At 45.4% G+C, this 18,466-nt stretch overlaps 1 long non-coding RNA gene across 1 annotated transcript in view; it reads right to left on the bottom strand.

Moving 5' to 3' along the window:
• The window catches only part of LOC128911711 (uncharacterized), a 34,049-nt gene extending 16,159 nt beyond the window's left edge, over positions 1-17,890 (bottom strand). The window contains exon 1 of the long non-coding RNA XR_008467142.1: positions 17,783-17,890. This is a non-coding gene — a long non-coding RNA (uncharacterized LOC128911711). The remainder of the gene's footprint in view (positions 1-17,782) is intronic.
• Between the last annotated feature and the right edge of the window lie 576 nt (positions 17,891-18,466).

The raw sequence follows: 18,466 nt of genomic DNA on the forward strand, positions 1-18,466 counted from the left end.
ACAGAATAGAGCTCAAGCTGCATGTGTGAAGGGAGGCAAGGTGCAAATCAACAGCAGATCTTCTGCCAAGGCAACGGAGCAAGAAAACATCTGAGTGTGTTACATGCATGGCACGGATGGGATGAGTGTAACAGCTAGTTACAGATCCACTTCTGTCCACACCAGGATCAAAGACTTATTACAACAAAGAGCTTTATAAAACAGAGATGCAATGCCTGCTCCAGGGTGCTCGCGCTCTACGTACAGGTCTCTGCTGTGAGGAGAATTTTGCTGTGCAGGCTGGACTAAGTTACCCATTATCTGTGTCAGCAAAGTGGGGATTGCTATACTCCAAGATCCTTGGATGAAGATCATCACTCAATACCAAATTCTTTGCAGTCCCATTTCACCATCTGATTTCTGCAGCAGTCAGTACTCTATATAGAAATGTCATTCGCTTCATCTCACAAATCCACTGATGAGCTGTTACAGGCCCAGATGCCAAGCTTTACAGCAAGAAAAAGAGAATTAAGGTATTTTGCGGTAGTTGCTTTGTATTTTGTTTAATATAAAAATAAAATAGCCATTTCCCTGTTAGAAATGTAAAGAGAGAGCACTGAGCTAGTGGATGGATCTTCTTTAAACTAGATTAAAAGGACTGTCCATACCAGCAGAAAAGAAAAGTTTTGGTTCTTCTAATCAGCAGTAGAAAGGAGGGACGGGGAGAACTCAGGTGCTGGCATGTCCATGAAAGGATGGACACAGCCACTACAGTGTCAGAGATAGAGCACTGTTAGCCCTGGCCTCACAAAAATCATTGGTTAAGGCACTAAAAGAATTTAAAATAAAGGAAAATACAAATACTTTGCCCTGACTGGTCTTGTAATCTTACCTGTGTGCTTTCCCTCAGCCACAATGAGTATTAGAGAAGAAGCTTTAATAAAGATATTTACCCCCTATATTCCAGGAGCAGGGTCCCAACAGGAGACAGAAGAGGGATGATAAAGTGGCAGGAGCTGTGTGTGCTGGGAGATAATCTTACTTCACTTACTCTAGCAACTGCCAAGGGACAAGAAAAGCAGCAATTAATTATGATCATATTTTTTGAAAACTTCTTTTTGCTTTGAGAGTTCACTGTTGGTGAAGGAGCCAAGGTTTTTAATTTTAGTGTACGGCTTTTGCTTTGACATTGCCCAGCCCTGAACACGTGAAATCACCTCTATAACAGGTGATGTAGCAGGGTGTGTGCTGGAGGCTCTCTGGCATAGGTCCAGCCCCTTCCCCCCCAGGTGTCGTGCCAAATCTCTGAGCAGACTTTTTCATTTTCCCTGCACAGTCCAAGCATATGCAAAGGGGTGGGGAAACAACCTCCTGCTGCTTCTATAACTGAGCGCAGCAACAGAAAAACCTCATTCTCTCTCCTTTTATGTTGCCCATAAAGCTCCAAATGTTGCTCTTAAATGGAGTCCCCCCCTCATGCATATAATTGAGTGAATGATTTCTCAGCCACCTGCATTATGATATTACTGGGCCAAATGTTGCCTGTTTCCTATGTTAAAGCACTTTTTGCTGAGTTTTCAGCCGCTGCTATGCATGAATTTTCCAGAGCTAGAGCAAGCATAGACAGCAAGCAGTGTAGGACAATTAATATTTCCAGTTAACCACATTAACTTCATTGTGCATCAAGTAGACAAGAATACAAGATTCAGATTGACATCACTTGCTGCCTTCTTAACAATCCTGCAAATCCTGTGTGCTGTCTTTTTCTGAGAGCCTACATACAGGAATAAAAACCCCAACAGATCCAGAGTTAATTCATTAGCACCACGCTTGAGTGAATTCAACAGCTCCCTGACAGCAATGCGTAGGAAGGCTGGCTTCCTCTTGCTCCTGCCAGCCTGGATTTGCTGATGTCTAATAATGCAGCTGAACTCATTTTGCAACTTTAGCTGTTGTAGGATTTCCCCTTCCTTCAGAAACCAGTTTGCAAATCCAGGTAGAAAGTAAAAGTGTCCTTTACTTCATTTCTGCGTTATTTTACTTCGTTTATAGATATTTTCATTGATTGCTTATTAAAACATCACATGAGCATCACGGTCCGGCTTTCAAAGATGTTAGGAAGACAGAAGAAAACTGTAGCAATTTCTGTTCTACAAATGGGGAAACTTTGGCGCCAAATGGTCATGAGACATCCCAACACTCACACAGATCACCAGAGGCAGCTTCAGTTTTTCCCAGTTTGGTGCTCTAATGTGCCAATAGCTACATTGTCTGATACTTGGGAAAAAAGGAATAAAATGATAACAGTCAGATCTGTGATAAGATTACCCCCCCTTTGTCCCCCCTGTTGAATATAATGCTTTGAGAAATAGTAAGGTGCAAGTATGGAGAGAAAGCTGGAGTTCCTCCTAGATCATTAAAACTGAAAGTTGCATAAAAAAAAATACTTTTTGCAGCATTTCTCGTAAGGACATGGATTTAAGTTCAAAGCCTGCTGTTAGTTACCAAATTGTTTCTTGGGACAAAACAACCAAAGAACAATTTAAGCAAGGAAGACTCTCCTCTTTCATGCATGGCTGTGCCACCTCCAAGACAGACAACTCAGGGCAAATCAGACCAACTGCACCCACAAACAACAACAAAAAAACCCATCTTGAAGCCTGCATGCATCACTGCCACCCCACGCTGACCACTCATTCCTCTATTCCTGAAAAAAACTTGGCTTGCATGGACATTGAAGAATGGGGATCTCTCTTCCCCCAGTCTCCAGCTGGAGTGTATTTCCCACCATACAATGCAATCAGCCCAGGGGTCCTCCTGGGGAAGAGGCCAGAGTGTCTCGGAAAAGACTGGGATTCACGCATGAGCCTGCCTCAAAGGAGGCTGCAATGCCCAACCTTGGCTCCCCCAAAAGCCTCTGCTGCTTTTCCACAGGGAAAATATTTTTCATCTGAGACATACCAGTTTAATTTCTACCAACAATCAGCTATTGGAGCAGATAAAAGTTTTCTTATTTTTTTTTTTAGTCTGCTCTGTCTAGCTGCGTTTTTATACTTCATCAGACTTAGCAAAGCCACCCTCAGTACATCATAACCATGCATTAGATAATGATCTAGCTGTACTCGTATTTTGCTGTCTTCCTGGCTAGTTTAAATGGATGTTTTGATTCCTGGCAAATTCGCAAAATAGGTGGCAAGGGGTAAATATGCAGTACTTAACATGCAAAGCGAAATCAAGGACATGTTGATCTTGGTTTGGCTTTGCATTGCTCAGTGTAAACAACGTTCTGCGACTTCCATAAAGGAAAGCTAAAAATGAAGGCGTATGACCTCTTTTTGTCCAGCTTTTGTGCCTGCCTGTGTTAGGCTTTAACCCCTTCCTGTTGCTGTGTAGACAATTTCTTCCAGGTTCAGTAAGGTTTATGGCAAGAGCTCTCACCCCATCCAAAATGATCTACTCTCCTTCTTACTGAAGAAATAGAGACAGGTTACAAGAAGTGAAAAAGATGCGGTAATCCTGCCTTAGCCTCTGCCTGGTGATGCTGAATTACATCCTATAATATGTCTTCCAGGACAGACCCTATTATTTGAAGAGACGGGACACTGAACGGATGCTACAAGTATTTGTGACCCAGCCCACGCACTGCCCCGGATGTCATGAATTAATTGGCTGCTACAGGTAGTTTATTCCTTTCCCTCCTGGAAATTGCTACCCAAGTCCTGCATAGTCAGTAGCTGCTGCTTCTTAAGATGGTGCAAACTGTCTGTGAAAGGCTGGTTAATCACTTGGATGCCCATAGTACCGAAAACTGACACTGATCAGGGGGCAGCTGATTCCTGTCCTGGAGCACCCATTCTCTATGTGTTTTTGTCCTGTCCAATGTAACTAAGGACACTCACTGAAACCTTTGACAACTTTTCACCTCAACTTGGGATAGTGACTTCTGCAGCCTAATATACACCCCTCCACTAAACACTGAATCTGTTTTGATTTCAAAGAGAAATACGGTAGAGAAATGACTCTTCCACAAATAAAAACAATGTGTTCCAGCTTCATTTTCAAAGACTAACAAAGCACAGCAGACACTTACTGCTGTAACTCTTTGGCTGTAACTCTAATCCCCCGTCTGAGAAGCAGAGCAGCACCAGTCCCAGCTTTGGCAGGAGGTGCCAATGAAGGCAGCTCCTGGTTCAACCCCAGCAGAGCTGTGACAGGAAGGGGCAGCGAGGAGCCTGTGCTTGGCAAGGGTAGGGAGCAGGATATGCAGGTAGTAAGATCCTTGAGGGGTAGAAGGTTATTTGGAGATAAGATCCTATTAGGTGACTAATAGAAAAGAGGCCAAAAAAGGTGCATTTTTGTTCTGTGATGATCTGCAAGGCCTGGAAACTAGAAACAATTCCTTCTACCAGAAAATGCAATGACGACAAGTGGAACAGGAGCACAGCGAAAGGAAGAGCAACTTTTATATTGGGATAAGAGTGAAGAGGGCAGGGAAATTATCGTGCATGGCATAGCACCCAAGGTGTGACTACCAAGCACATCTGAAGATGAAGAGCTAACTCTTGCTGTCCTTTCTCCCCGTGATGAGGGTCAGGGCTGAGCAGAAACACGTGTCATGGGTCATGTTCATGGCAGAGGCCACTGAGGATGGAAGAGGAGAAGAAAACTGCAAGTGTGCACGAGGACAGCCAGGACTTGGCACCAGGAGCCATCACCCGATAAGGAAATGCTGTTTGCAACCAGCAAACAAAGGCAGGAGCTGGCAGCCAGCTCTGCCTGTCAAATCCTCGCCCTTCATACGGGGTTTGCAGAAAGCAGGAACACTCCCTGCAGCCTTCATGCTACTTTCCTTGGATCAAAGTATTGGGGCATCCAGGAGAGTGACCAGGGAAAGCAGCCATTTACTGGTAGTGTTATTTGCACAGTGATTTTGTCTGGGCAACAGGCACTAAGAGGCCAAGGCAGCTGTTGCCTGGAACTTTTTAATTAGGGGAAAATAAAGGTGATGTATGCAGCACAGCTTCTGAGCAAAGGAATCACAAGCACTTGCTCCAACCCTGCCCGCCCTTCTCCTACCACTACCACACTGGTCATGACTATGTCTTTGCACAGTCACCCGATGGACCCTGGCACCTCATGTTTTAGACGATAAAGGTAAAAAGAGGAAGGAAAATGAAAATAATTTCATAGGAAATAGAATTTCATAGAAATTCTATGAATATTCTATGAATTTCAATAGAAATTCATAGGAATCTTCGTAGGAAATAGAGCCACAGCACCACATGTTACTCTACTCTGGTGTACAGCAGCCAGTTTAGCTTCTAGAGCAATACTTACTTGTAACCATGGCCTGATGTTTTCTGAGAAATAAGCCTTATTTAGGTAAGAATTTCAGCTCCTGGGGCAGGGAGGATGCACATGTAGTTACTGAATTTTGCTCTTTACCCACATGATGAGCCAGAGATTACAGCAAGCTGAAGGTAAAGCCAGACCTGGCCCCTGATCATGCCATGGTCACTAGATTATTTTTTTTTTCCTCCAGATAACAAACCTACATATCTAGCAGAATTAACACACTGAATCGCCAGACATAACCCAAACTCTAAATCACTTAGAACAAATACAGGGGTTACTTTTATACTTTAGTACTAAAACAGTCCAGTCCCACTGCTCCCAGCTCCCATCCCACGCCATAGGTGTCAGGGTCAGGCTCACTCCCACAGTGTGAGGAAGGCTGCCAGGAGCCTCGCTGGCAGCCAGCCCTTGAGCTGCACTGGGCAGGCTCCTGCTGAGCTGCCTCACCTTCTGCACGTAGGGCCAGAAACCTCCTGAGGATTCACACAGCGGACAGGAGGAACAATATTAAGATGAGAGGTCTAGCCCACACTGGCAGCTTGTTTCCTCCCCCACCCCTAAACTCTGATTTGGGTTAACTACCAGATTTCTGCCTTAACTACCAGATTTCTGCCTTAACCACAACCACCAGATGCACCTCAGATGAAACCCAGACCCTCATACAGTTTCCCAGCTGAACTTCCTTCCAGCTCAGACACCGCCTCACTCAGCAAGTCCCTGGTCACCTTGTAGAGATACCATGAAATCACAGTTATTACGATTCGCCTTTTCTTACCTGTCCATCAAGTCTGGGCTACTGAAAGTTAATAGCTTCAACGCATCCTCATGCTGCATCCTCTCCCTGCAGCAACTTATGGCTGTATACCTTCCCTGCAGCCTTTTTTTACCCCACCACTAGACCTGCAGTAAGGGGACCTCTCTCCTGCCCAGGAAGACCCCAGCAGTGACTGTGCTGCCCCAGACCTTCATCCTGCCTGTGCCCCATCCCTCCCTCCATTCTGCCCATAAGCCATCACCTCCTTTCTTCTCAGCCTGCTGGGCTCTTACAAGCCCATGACAACACTCTGGCCCATGTGGGATTTGGGGCAGTCTTCTGCACCAAAAGCCCAAGTCACAGGACTTTATTCTCTTACCATTCTCAGCCCACCTCTCAGCACATGGCAGTCCCCACCTGGCAGGCAGCCTACTCCCCTCTGTTTTGGCAGCATTATCAGCAAAGCACCCAAGGCTAAATAAGTACAAGCATCAAGATACAAGTTCAAGGTATATGGAGTATGTAATACACCTTCCTGGGAGAAGGTAGCCTGCTTCCCAAACACACACATCCATCTCCCAAGTAGGAGGAGAAGCTGGGAGACACACAGATTTCATTCTTTTTCTTCACCCTAGTGAAGGGCCCAGCTGACTTCTGTCAGTTGCCCTTGTTTGTGGCAGTGAGTAACACCAACCCTGAGCAGTGGGTTGAGGAAAGCAGAGTTACTACCTTCCCCCTGCCGCATCTTATCCTCCACCTTCCCCATTGGGACACACTATGGTGTTGCGTCCTGCCCTGGCATGGGCAGCTGCCTACAGATGCCACTGCCATCCAGATAATCAGTGATTATTACTATGACAGTCTCTGAACATCGCTACCCAGAGGAAAACTTGGAGTATATATTAGGCCATGGCAGTTTCTGAGAGCACAAACTGGGACTGTGGTCCCTCATTCCCATGGTCCAGGCAGGAAGAGAAAAATAAGTCCCTTGCACCTGTCAGCGAGCCCTGTTGCCAGCAGAGAGGAGCTGCATTTGATTATTATTTTTTTTTCTTAACAGCTCAGTAGATCATGTCAGCAGACAACAATGTGCTCACTCCACAAGACACAGAATTTGACAGGCAAAACAACCTGCCAGTTACTTATCATTAGTGCAAATGACTGATTTTTCGGTTCACTGGCAGTTCAGAATAATCTGAAGGTTTTATTCTGAGTCAAACTGAAGAATTTTTTTTTCGGAACATTCAGCTCACCTTGATATTTCACATTTCTTCTCCAATCTCTTTAAAAAGAAACTTTTTATTCTCTTTTAAAAACTGCAAAAAAGAGAATGCTTCATTTCATCCAAAACTCTAGTAGTTTAACTTCCAGCTAAAAAAGGGGAGATTCAAGAGGAGATATTTCTCCCAGTAAAAAGGAAATTCTGGTCAGTTGAAATGCCAGATTTTCCTTGGACAAAGCCCTTTTATGAAAATTTTGGAACAGCCTTAGCCTGCCTTCCCTCCCCCTCCCGCCCCATCATGCTGCAAAGGCCGTCTCCCACATCTATTTTCTGTAGACTCAGAGATCAGCAGTCAAAAGGGAAAAGGCTGCTCATTTCCCATCACTCTTCTCCCTCACTCCCAACAGCGTCCCCGCGACCTTTTGCACATCAACAGAATCCCTCATCCCTGACTATTTTGGCCATCCAGAGCCAGCCTTATGCCATCCACTGGCTTGGAAATAAAAACACATTGAAGAGTCAACCAAGGGGAAAAAAAAAAAAAGCAGTAGGTGTGCAGGCCAACCCTGCAGGTGCTTCTGCAATTGAGTCTTGGCTCAGGGCAGTAAGTATTAGTGACTTTTAATTTCCTCTGTCCCCAGGCATCCTGGATAATATCACTCAGATAGCACTGATTCAACTCCCGACCTGGCAGACAGTGCTGGGTGTCCCACCACGCTCCATTGAGTACCGTAAGCTTCGCATAAGCCTGCTAAGCCACTAGGCTAGTTTGGCGAGCCATTTAATAACACTGAACATGCTTTTCTCTACAACTTTGCAAGGAGGGGAGGAATCTACTGCCAGGGGATTAAAGACCCCCAAACAAATTTTAAACACAAATTGAATTTTTTAATTGGACTGGAGTGCTGAAGCATATTCAGATCTTGACCTGAAATCAGATCAGAAAGGAGAAGTAGGAAGTCAGTTGGCTCTGGAGATTTGTAGGGGGGCACAGGTGCCTTTAGTAACTGATTCTGCAAGTTAATAGCTTGGTTAGGGGAGGGAATAGGCTAAAGATGATACCAAGGAGTTGAAGTTTTAGACCAGTTTGCTTTGAAACAAGAGTTAATATCACAGGAATATCACAACTGGAACAGGAGGTTGGAAACACTCAGTGATTAATACATTTAATCTCTTGCTATTGCAAATATTCTCTTCTTGTAATTGTGACAATTTTGATGTTCGTCAAGCCACATCCTTGGGCAGGAGTTTCTTGCATTTGTTGTTCCTACTGAGAAGGAATTTCAAAATCCAAAGGTTAGAAACTTTCTCCTAATTAGCAGCCCAAGACCCTGTTAGCAAATAACATTCTCCTTCAGCTTTAGCAGCCATTCTCCTCATCTCTTTAGGAACAACCCACCAAGAGAGTCCAGACCTGAATGGCAACAAGGATAGTTGGTGCCTATCAATCAGCTGCTGGTTACCCTGAAAAAAGTTCTGAACCATTACTTCATCTCCAGCTGCCCAGAGCAGCACTTTCTGCTGTAGTTTGCCCCAGTGATCTGGAAAACCTACATATGGCAGACTGTAGGGTGGGTACCAGTTGTTACGGGGGTCCCACTGCTGTTCAGAGCAAGGACAGGATTTAGTGCCAAGGCAGAGTGGGCTTCACAGGTCTCATGGGCAAACTTCTCAAGCAGCCCCAAGCTGAGTTGTCCAAGCCAGGCAGCTGCACTGCCACCGTGCACCACCTCCCATCTCATTCTTGTTCTCTGCCTCAGCTGCACATTTCTAAAGGCGTTGAGTGGAGCTGAACCAAGCCAAGAGTTTGCACGTGGCTTCCTGGAGCTGCTTTGAGAATTGCAGGCTCCAGGCAGAATTTCAGATCTACATCTCAAGTTCAGCGCTTCACCAAAGGATCAACAAGAACATCTTTGTGAGTGTCCAAGAGTCACCGAGTTGCAAAGAGCTTAAGCATTTGGCTGCTACTGAGAATCCTACTCTGATGTTTATTCAAGTCATGACCTGAGCACCCACAGCTCCGATTTGCAGACAACAGGAACCACGAGCAGTCGGCATTTTTGAGCATCTTCGATCTGTTAACTGACATTTTCTGAAGATGAAAAGCTTTTGGGTTGACTGCTCAGGAGAGAAAGCCCCCTGCCCCCCAGCTAGCTCCTGCCTGGGCCTTGGCAATGGGCCCAGACAACATCAACAAGCTCCGAGCCTGACTTGTAGCGCTATCCGAGACAGTGAAGAAAGCAGAAAATCCCATGACACCATTCATATTCAGGTCTTGTTGATGAAGCTACCAGTCATTAATGCCAAGAACAGCAGAGATTTTTTTTTTTTTTTTACACCATGTGTGCTTCAAAATTCATGTCAACAGGCAGAGTAGCATCTTTCACATAGCTCCTTAAAACACCTCTGTGCCACAGGCCTACCCTTCACACCCATCTGGCAGCAGGCTGGCCCACGGCAAGGCACAGCTTCCTCCTCATTTCATCCTCCTCCAACACTCCCATTTGCGTTTTGTCCACTTGTTGCATCCTGTCTAATTCCTGTTCAGGCGTTCGTCAGGGAGGGGAAGGTTGTTTTTGCTACTTGTCTGTGCTGCACCCAAAGTAATGAGCCCAGAACCTTTATGCGATCTCCTACCCGATACTCTGCTTGAAGCTGGGACTACAAGGAAGATTTTCCTTTCATCCCCCCTTGACAACCAAGTGGAAAACACCCAATTTTAGCAAAACAAAGCTAATTGGGAAATGTACTTCAGGATCCGTCCAAAACGTTTAGTTTGACAAGTAAAATTCTAGGGTTGGAGTTATTTAACTTTGCCCTCCCCCTTTCCACACTTCCAAACAAAAGTTCCGCACGCAGAAAAATATCCTTTTGAAACAGAAGTCAAAATGCTGTCTGCAAGCTATGGGAAAAGGTTTGATGTCAACATCCCTATTTTTCCCTTGACCAAAACTCAAACCATATTTGACACTAAGGAGCAAATAGGCTGGGCCTTACATAAGCAGTTTTGGGGCAAATTTACTGCTCATTCACAAACTCTGGCCAGTTCTCCATGCAAAGTAATACAAACCACGACTTCATTTGTGACCTTGGCCTTATTCGAAGCAAATGAGAACCTAATGCTTACAGATTCCGAGTCTTAATCCCCAAATATCCAAAACCTCACTTTGTTTACTCAGTATTAAAAAAAAAATAAGGGTTTTCCTTTCTCCCCCCACCCTTTACAAACAAATCCTTCCTGCCTTTGGACAGGCTGACATTGTGTGTGTCCTTGAGTGTGTTCAAAAGCAAGGCAGAGTGTTCCTTTCTCATTACATGGCTTGGCTTATCAGCCCAGCAAAGGTTTGGGTTTCAGGTGTGGCTCTGTGCCAGGTGCGACAGGCCACTCACCATTCACACAGCACAGAGGCAGGGGTATGAAGCATACATAGGCTTGCACTTTATCACAAGCACCAGAAAACCATGCTCTCACCTGCTGACCCTCACAGACGAGCAAACCTGTAAGCCTCTAGCCCCAGAAGATGGATCAGGAGGAATTAAATTATATTTAGCAGGTTGATTGAGAGATATTATGTGCTTTGCCCACTGAAAGCAGGACTGAATTCTCAGCTGTATTTCAATTTCACTGCTCTATGTCCAAAATCCATAAAGAAGAAGGGCTGATAAAACGTTTGCTTCGAATGTACTATCAAGAGCATTAATGCAGAGATTTTACCTCGTAAAGTGGATTGGAAATTATTTACAAGTAAAGGACCAACAAGGAAATAGTTCCTAGACAGGGTGATGAGCTGGTGTGCTAGATAACGCCACTGCAGAAACAGGCTGCATCTTACATTACCCATAAAAACATAGAATTGTTAGGGTTGGAAGGGACCTTAAAGATCATCTAGTTCCAACCCCCCTGCCATGGGCAGGGACACCTCCCACTAGACCAGGTTGCTCAGAGCCCCGTCCAGCCTGGCCTTAAAAACTTCCAGGGATGGGGCTTCCACCACCTCTCTGGGCAACCTGTTCCAGTGTCTCACCACCCTCATGGTGAAGAACTTCCTAACGTCCAATCTGAATCGTCCCATCTCTAGTTTTAATCCATTCCCTCTAGTCCTACCATTACCCGACATCCTAAAAAGTCCCTCCCCAGCTTTCTTGTAGGCCCCCTTAAGATACTGGTAGGCCACTATAATGTCTCCTCAGAGCCTTCTCTTCTCCAGACTGAACAACCCCAGCTCTCTCAGTCTGTCTTCGTAGGAGAGGTGCTCCAGCCCTCTGATCATCCTTGTGGCCCTTCTCTGGACACATTCCAGTACACCTATATCTGTCTTGTAGTAGGCGCTCCAGAACTGGAGCCCATAGAATCCATTGAGGTGTCCTGTTACTGCACAATAGCAACAAACTGGTAACTCAGCTTCCACCTATTAATTTGGAAACTGCATACTGTATTTACATATAAATGTAAAATACTCTACATATGAACGGTTTTCATTTATGTCTCATAATGAAAATGGACTCCATATGCTGTCTGGATGTTCAACAAACCCCACAAGACCTTCTGCCATTCTTTCTTGTGCTACTTTTTATTCACGTAATACCTCATGAGGTTTCTCAGAGGTTACTTCTAGGACCATTGAGAACATGTGTCTCCAGCAGGATTTGTAATGAACACTCCACATCTCTCTTCCACCAGTGAATCTTTAGAAACTATGCCCTAGTCTTCTTCAATTGCCCAAACAGGTGCGCCTTTGGGCAGCTAAAGTAGCCAAACAAGTCTTTGCCTGTAGCACATTGGAAAGTAGTGCCATTAGCCAAGAGGCCCCCTCTTTCTCCCAGCAGACCAACTCTTGCAGAAATGAAGGAGGGCTGGAGGTAAGAAGGGGAAGTTCCTCCAGAGACGTGGTGCATGTAAGGCGACTGCAAGCTTTGAGAGGGCAGTGCAGCCAGCAGTAGCTTATCCAAGTTCCTAGTAATCCTTGCACTTTTTTGAATTGGGTGTCTCTCTACCCTGGAGAAGTTGCAAACATTTGCAGGCTCTAGGTAGCAGGTAGTTTTGGATGGTTAATTACACCCTGCAGCTCCTCTTCACTCAGACTCAATTCATAGCCCTGAATTCACAGACTGAATTAATTTCCCTGATGCATAGCCTGGACCCAGCTCTTACAACAAGAGAACCTCAGGCACCAGGTGCTTCTGGTGCAAGTTTTCAGGTGACATGCCAGTTCAGCAAGACCTTCAGGATTTGCCAATGTTTTCACATGAGGCAGTCCTGAGCACTCACATGGTTACCTAGTCCCTTCCCACACCCTGGGGCAGGTTCAGCACTCCTAAAAACTTTCCTCAAGTCAAATCGTTCCCTGAAGCATTCAGGAGATACAAGAGCTCAAGTCACTTTTTATACAGTAGGTGCTGATGTGGCTGTCTTGATCATAGGAGCACAGTATCTTGCAGTCTTAGAGATGTTTACCATCACAATAGTCCCACAAGTTAGGGCAGTGCTGCTATTTCCATTGTACTGCTAGGGAACTGAGTCACAGCACTGATGTAACTTGCCTGAGGCAGAAGATGAAGTCTAGGGCAAAACAGGGAGCTGAGCACAAATCCCTCAAATTCCTGGCAGGCACTCTAAGCCCAGGCCATCCCAGTGGCCAGTCACGTTTGTGAAAACATCTGGCAGGGCTTTAAGTGGAGCATCGAAGATTTTCACTCGCTTAAGCATGCATGGAAATGCCAGCCATACCTATTTGTGTGAATCTGCTGCAGCAGGATGGGATGCCATTGCATCACAGACCAAAAACATTCTGCACAACCATCGGGAAGAGAACCTGGTGCCAGGCATGGGATCACCAGGTGAACTGTGGGCAGCCAAGGAGCCTTCAGCACAAGCAACATCATGCCGCACCTGATCCAAAGCCCAACAGCAGCCATTGTCTCCAACATTCTTTGAACACACTTGTTCAAGTGATCACTCCACACCAGAGGTATTTGAGAGATCTGCTTTTGCATGTGGTAATGTCCAGCTGGCAAGAGATAACTATTAGACTTCTGCAGTGCCCTGCACACACTCCAAATCAAGCAAACGCAGAACTTAAAGGCATAAATCATAGCACAAATGTTTTCTCTTCCAAGATGAAGTTTAGCTCTTTTAAAATCCAACTCCAACGTAATGCTTAATAAAAGGTGCAGAACTGAACGTTACAAGCAATGCTCCTTGAGACTTTGAGATGCCCTCATTTGTTCAGAGAGCAGTGAAGAGATGACAGTGCTCCATCTCTGTCTGACTCCATGTCTTGGGGCTTTGTTTTCTCAGGACGGTGCTGAACGTGATGAACATTCTGTTGAAACTGATGGAAGGCATTGAGCACAACCGGGCTAAGTTCTTCTGCAGAAGGGTCCTAGCCACTAGGCACCACGGTGGGCTATGACAGCTTTTACTTTTTATTTTACAAAGATAAAAACCCTGCCTGGAGTTTGTTCAGCTGGAAGATGAATGAAGTCACTGCACAAAAACCACCCACCACTGGCAGCAGCAGAGAGATAAAAGTTTCTAGAATTTGATTGCACCCTTTATTAAAGCTTATCTTTAACCATCTCTCCGTCTATTGATTTCTAGCCAACTATTAACTAGCAATGACCTTAGTGGCTTGAAAATAACTGGGGAAGTCAAGTAAACATAGGGGAACCCAGCTGCATACAAAGAACCACAGTATTTACAGAGACCCTCTTTGCTTCTGCTCATTGCAATAAACTTGTGCTGAGTATTTTTCCATTTAAACATCTGAGTCAATGATCCAAGAAGCTGAGGGTGTGGACAAGCAACTGAGTATGCAGAGGAGCAGAAGGAAGGAACAGGAGCTAATTGTAATTGTGTCTAGAGCCTTGAATTAAAGTAATCTCAAGCAAAGTCAGAAGACAAAGGTTCAGGTTTTAGGAGCTTAGCTCCACTGACTAAGATTTCGTGTATATCAAGCAGAAGCATTAATTCTACACAGAACAATTTGACTTTCTCAGGACATACCATTATACCATACCTAGTGGCAAAGAAAGACACTTCGTGTTGTTTAAGAAACTGATGAAAATGGGCTATAGGAGTTCTTTTAGAATGAGAAGCCAAGTATTACATCATACACCTATATTGTATCATGCAAGCTCTTCCAGCCCTCTTCATTCTTCTTTTCATGATCTAAGAATTTACACCCTATGTCCTTTCACTCCATCAGCAGACCTACCCTAGTGTCCCCCACATTTCCCCTTCTCACAGGGCTCGGAGAGCTCCTCTGCAGTCACCATGACCTACCCCTTCTCCAGTCCAGTACCAATGGCATTCTCAAAACTTTCCCCCTTCCCAATACGCTCAGCTCCTTCCCGTGTCCTGTAACTATCAACTGGGAAAGCAGCAGCATTTACTGTGGCTTGTTTCAGACTATTTGTGCTCCAACTGGACACTCATCCAACTGACCAAAGAGTTCCTATAACTTCTGAAAATTCCAAGAGTCTTATATTCAGGGCACACCATTGCCTGATCATTGATTTTCAATAAGCTTTTAGTAACAACATTATTTGGCTTTCTGCTTCCCTGTTTAGAGGGGATGAAGATGGTCAATACGTTCTCAAATTTTTGAGGGAATACAATAAAGATACCAGTATTACTATTTTTTCAACAATTAACATTCTTACACACCACCTTCTGCACTACCTTGTTTTTGGCCTTGCTTAGAATGATGGTCAGATCAGTAGTTCCTAAGAAAGTCTCTCAAAATCTTGCAAAAATACTGCAATGTGTAAGCCTGTTGATATAAATCCCGTCCTGGATCCAATAGCCAATCTGTATGTGAGAGGAAAGTTAAACATATCCAAAATGGGGCCAATTGTGGTGACCATACAGATCAAAGTGGGAAATTCCAGAGGGAAATGTGGGATCCGTTGGGTTTCGAAAGTCAAACGTGGGTCTGTTTCGCCTTAAAGGAGAACAGAGGTGGGGGCATTCACACATCCAAGTTCACGAAGGGCATAGTCAGCTGTAGTGGAGCAAGAAAAGGCAACATCTCTTTAGTCATAGCCCCACAGTACAGAAGAAGCTCTTGCAAAATTCTGGTGCTTCCAGTTTGTGGGGAAAACCCTTTAGAAGAGCTTTGTGTGCTTTCTCATCCTCACCATAGGCAATCCAGGACTGCAGGGGCAGCATGAATAAAAAATTCATTTGAGGCCAGAAGAGGAAGTGATCCAAATTCTTCTGAATTTGAAACCTAATGTAGAACTCTAAATATGTTGGCAATTCAGCCATCCACACAAATGATTATTTTTGGATTGACACTAAGATGATCTTCCAGCCAGCCATCCTCCTCAAAGAACTTTTGAACCTTTTGACTCAGTTTGGTCACAACTGAAAAAGTGGTAGAAATTTCAGCAACAAGGAGTGCCCATAGGATTTGGGAGAACCCATGGAGGAGGGGAGGAGAGAGATCCAGATGAGTTCCCCACTGTGGGAAGGCACACAGTACACAACCCTTAGGAAACGGCCGCCTGGCCAAACAGCACGTGTGTCCTGACTGGCCAACTAGCACTGGCACAGCTCTGTCCCAGCTACAGCATTATGTTATCTTCTGTGTCGTTAAGTCACAGGAAGAACAGTGTGGAAAGAGCTGGGGTTATTATGGTAGAAACAGAAGTAGGATGAAAAGGCCAAAGGACAAAAATCCACAGGAGACTTCAGTAACTCTGGTGTTCAGGAAACAACAAGGCTCTTTCCCATCCCTTCATCTTCTTCCTGTGAAGGGTGAGATTACCCACCCTAAAGGCAGGAAGACACATACACCTCCCTCACCAGAAGAGGCATGGCGTTATAATAGCAGGGCTATTTTTTCCCCAGGAAAAAGGATGAAATCAGCTATTTACACTGGACAAATTACAAGCTCAGGAAAGCACATGAAGCACACAAAGAGAGCAGTTGTATCACAAATAAATATATGGTGGGGGGAACATATTGATTAGCTTTGTAAACGCTGTTGCTCAATCAATAGCAATTTCTGGAAATGCCTGGTACTTATTTGGTGCAGCTTGTACAATGAGGATAAATAATAAGAGTACTTAAGGAGCGTGTCTCCTGACACCATTGCAGAGCCCTGTACAACGCAAAAACAGAACATGGTACAACAATTGCACAAGCCAGGACTAATCCACTACACCTCTAAAAAAAAAGAAAAAACCCACACAACAAGCACAAATCCAAACACAGCCACACTATCAAAATAAGCACCTGGATCCCAAAAGTATCTGCACAAGTTCCTGCTGCTCTTGCTGTCGACGACTGGCACTGAACCCAGGACCGTAAGAAACTCAGGTGTTTGCTATGCCCAGCTGGGCCAGCTGTGGGTCCTCCATACCTCCTGCTGTATGGAAGTACACAAGATCCACCCCTCCTCCCCAAATGACTGGACTGCTGTAGGGGTGCTCCTGAGCACAGTAAAAGCCCCAAATCTTAGGGGAGAAAAAAGGAGCAAAGCAGTTTTCCACAGCAGTTTGCCTTCCACAACCTCTCCATGCCAGCACCAGCCTCTGCCGTTCACAGCCCCCTGCCTCTTGGAGCCTGGGTTTGGACACATTGCTTTCTCTCTATGCCTTCCTTGCTCTCCTAGGGGACCTGGCCATGCTGGGACAGGGCATGGTCCCAATGGGGGCAGAAGGACCACAGAGAGACCACAGCACGTGCCGCAGGCACAATGGGAGTGCAGCAAGAGGCATGGAGAGCAAGAATCTCACCTGACGGGCTGCAGGGAGCCCCTGGTTAACCCTGACCCAGGCTCCTGGATACACCACAGCCCTGCACTAAAAGTAGCACCTGATGGGAAGGAGGGAAAATCCACCTCAGCTCCCCAGAGGCTTCTCTGCTTCCCTTCTTCACAGATAGGAAGTTTGCTCACATTGTAACATGAGATCATAGCACAGGAAAGACTGAGGAACCAGACGCTCATTTAAGCTGCAGCTTTTTTACTGCAGCTGCCAAGGATAACGACGTTTGCATGAAACATGTTTACAGATATCGCTCACAGCCCTCCAGTGAGGTGGCCTGTGCAAGAGCTACTGGCCACCTCATCATAACAAAGACTTTCACCCATCCCACTTACTTTAACCGGCTGCGTCACTCCAAACAAGACTGAGCAGGCAGCTTTCCTGTCTTCCCCATAGCATCCAACGCTGCCCATGCAACTGATGGCTGGTGGAAAAGGAGAGGGGAAAGGTGCTTACAACCTAATCCCTCATATAGATTTTTGGCTGCTAGCGTATTTGCTTGCATATTGCTGCCAGCTGGGTGGTGATGGGACAGGATAGCCAGTCTTCTCACTGGGCATATCCCACAGGTGTTTCACTTAATGGGCCCTAATCACTTTTTGCATGAGCACAGCCTTTCTCAGGAGGTCTCAGGACACAGGTGTCTGGGGTAAATGCCAAAACTTTGTCTTCCCTGCAGGAGAAGTGTCACTTACCCCATCCCTCGATGAGGGCCTCCCTGGGACTGCGCTGGTTTGTAAATCACAGCAGGATGAGAGGAGTTTGTGTGGAGTAGGAATGATTCATTTTTCTGCTCCTAAAATGTTGGTATTACTCACTAGAAAACTCCCCACGTATTCTGAGGGATTTCAGTGCTTTTTGCCTTTCGTTAACAGCTCATCTTGTTTGCTTCCTCGTCACAGCATCCTCCTCATAAGAACTTCCTGCATCCTTTGTCACCACCTCACAACATCGTCGCAGCAGCCAAACAGCCCGCGGAGGCTGGAAAAGCCATTAGGCAGTTAGTGATCACTTTGTCACTTAGAGAAGGCCACGTTAGCCTCCATGACTTCAGCCAGTGTTCACCAGCACCGTTAGGCATTGAGGTTGTGGGTTGCATGGATTTTCCTTGTGACTCAAAGCAATTTTCATTTACAGTCTAGAGCTGAGCACGCATTACCAAGGGGTGCATAAATGAAAGCCTTCAGGTTTATTGCACAAATGGGATTTGTACCCTTCCTTGAATTCCTGCGTCTTCTTGTAGGGAGTGCGCACATGCTGCTTTTTGTAGGATCACGATAGAGCCGGTATGGGGAATTAAAGACACAGCCAAGTTATTTCAGCTATCTGTGCCCTAGTTTCCCTAGCTGTAAAACATGTTTCCTTTGTATTGACCTTGA

This window comes from Rissa tridactyla, chromosome 6, assembly GCF_028500815.1.
Source record: "Rissa tridactyla isolate bRisTri1 chromosome 6, bRisTri1.patW.cur.20221130, whole genome shotgun sequence".
NCBI classification, from domain to species: Eukaryota; Metazoa; Chordata; class Aves; order Charadriiformes; family Laridae; genus Rissa; species Rissa tridactyla.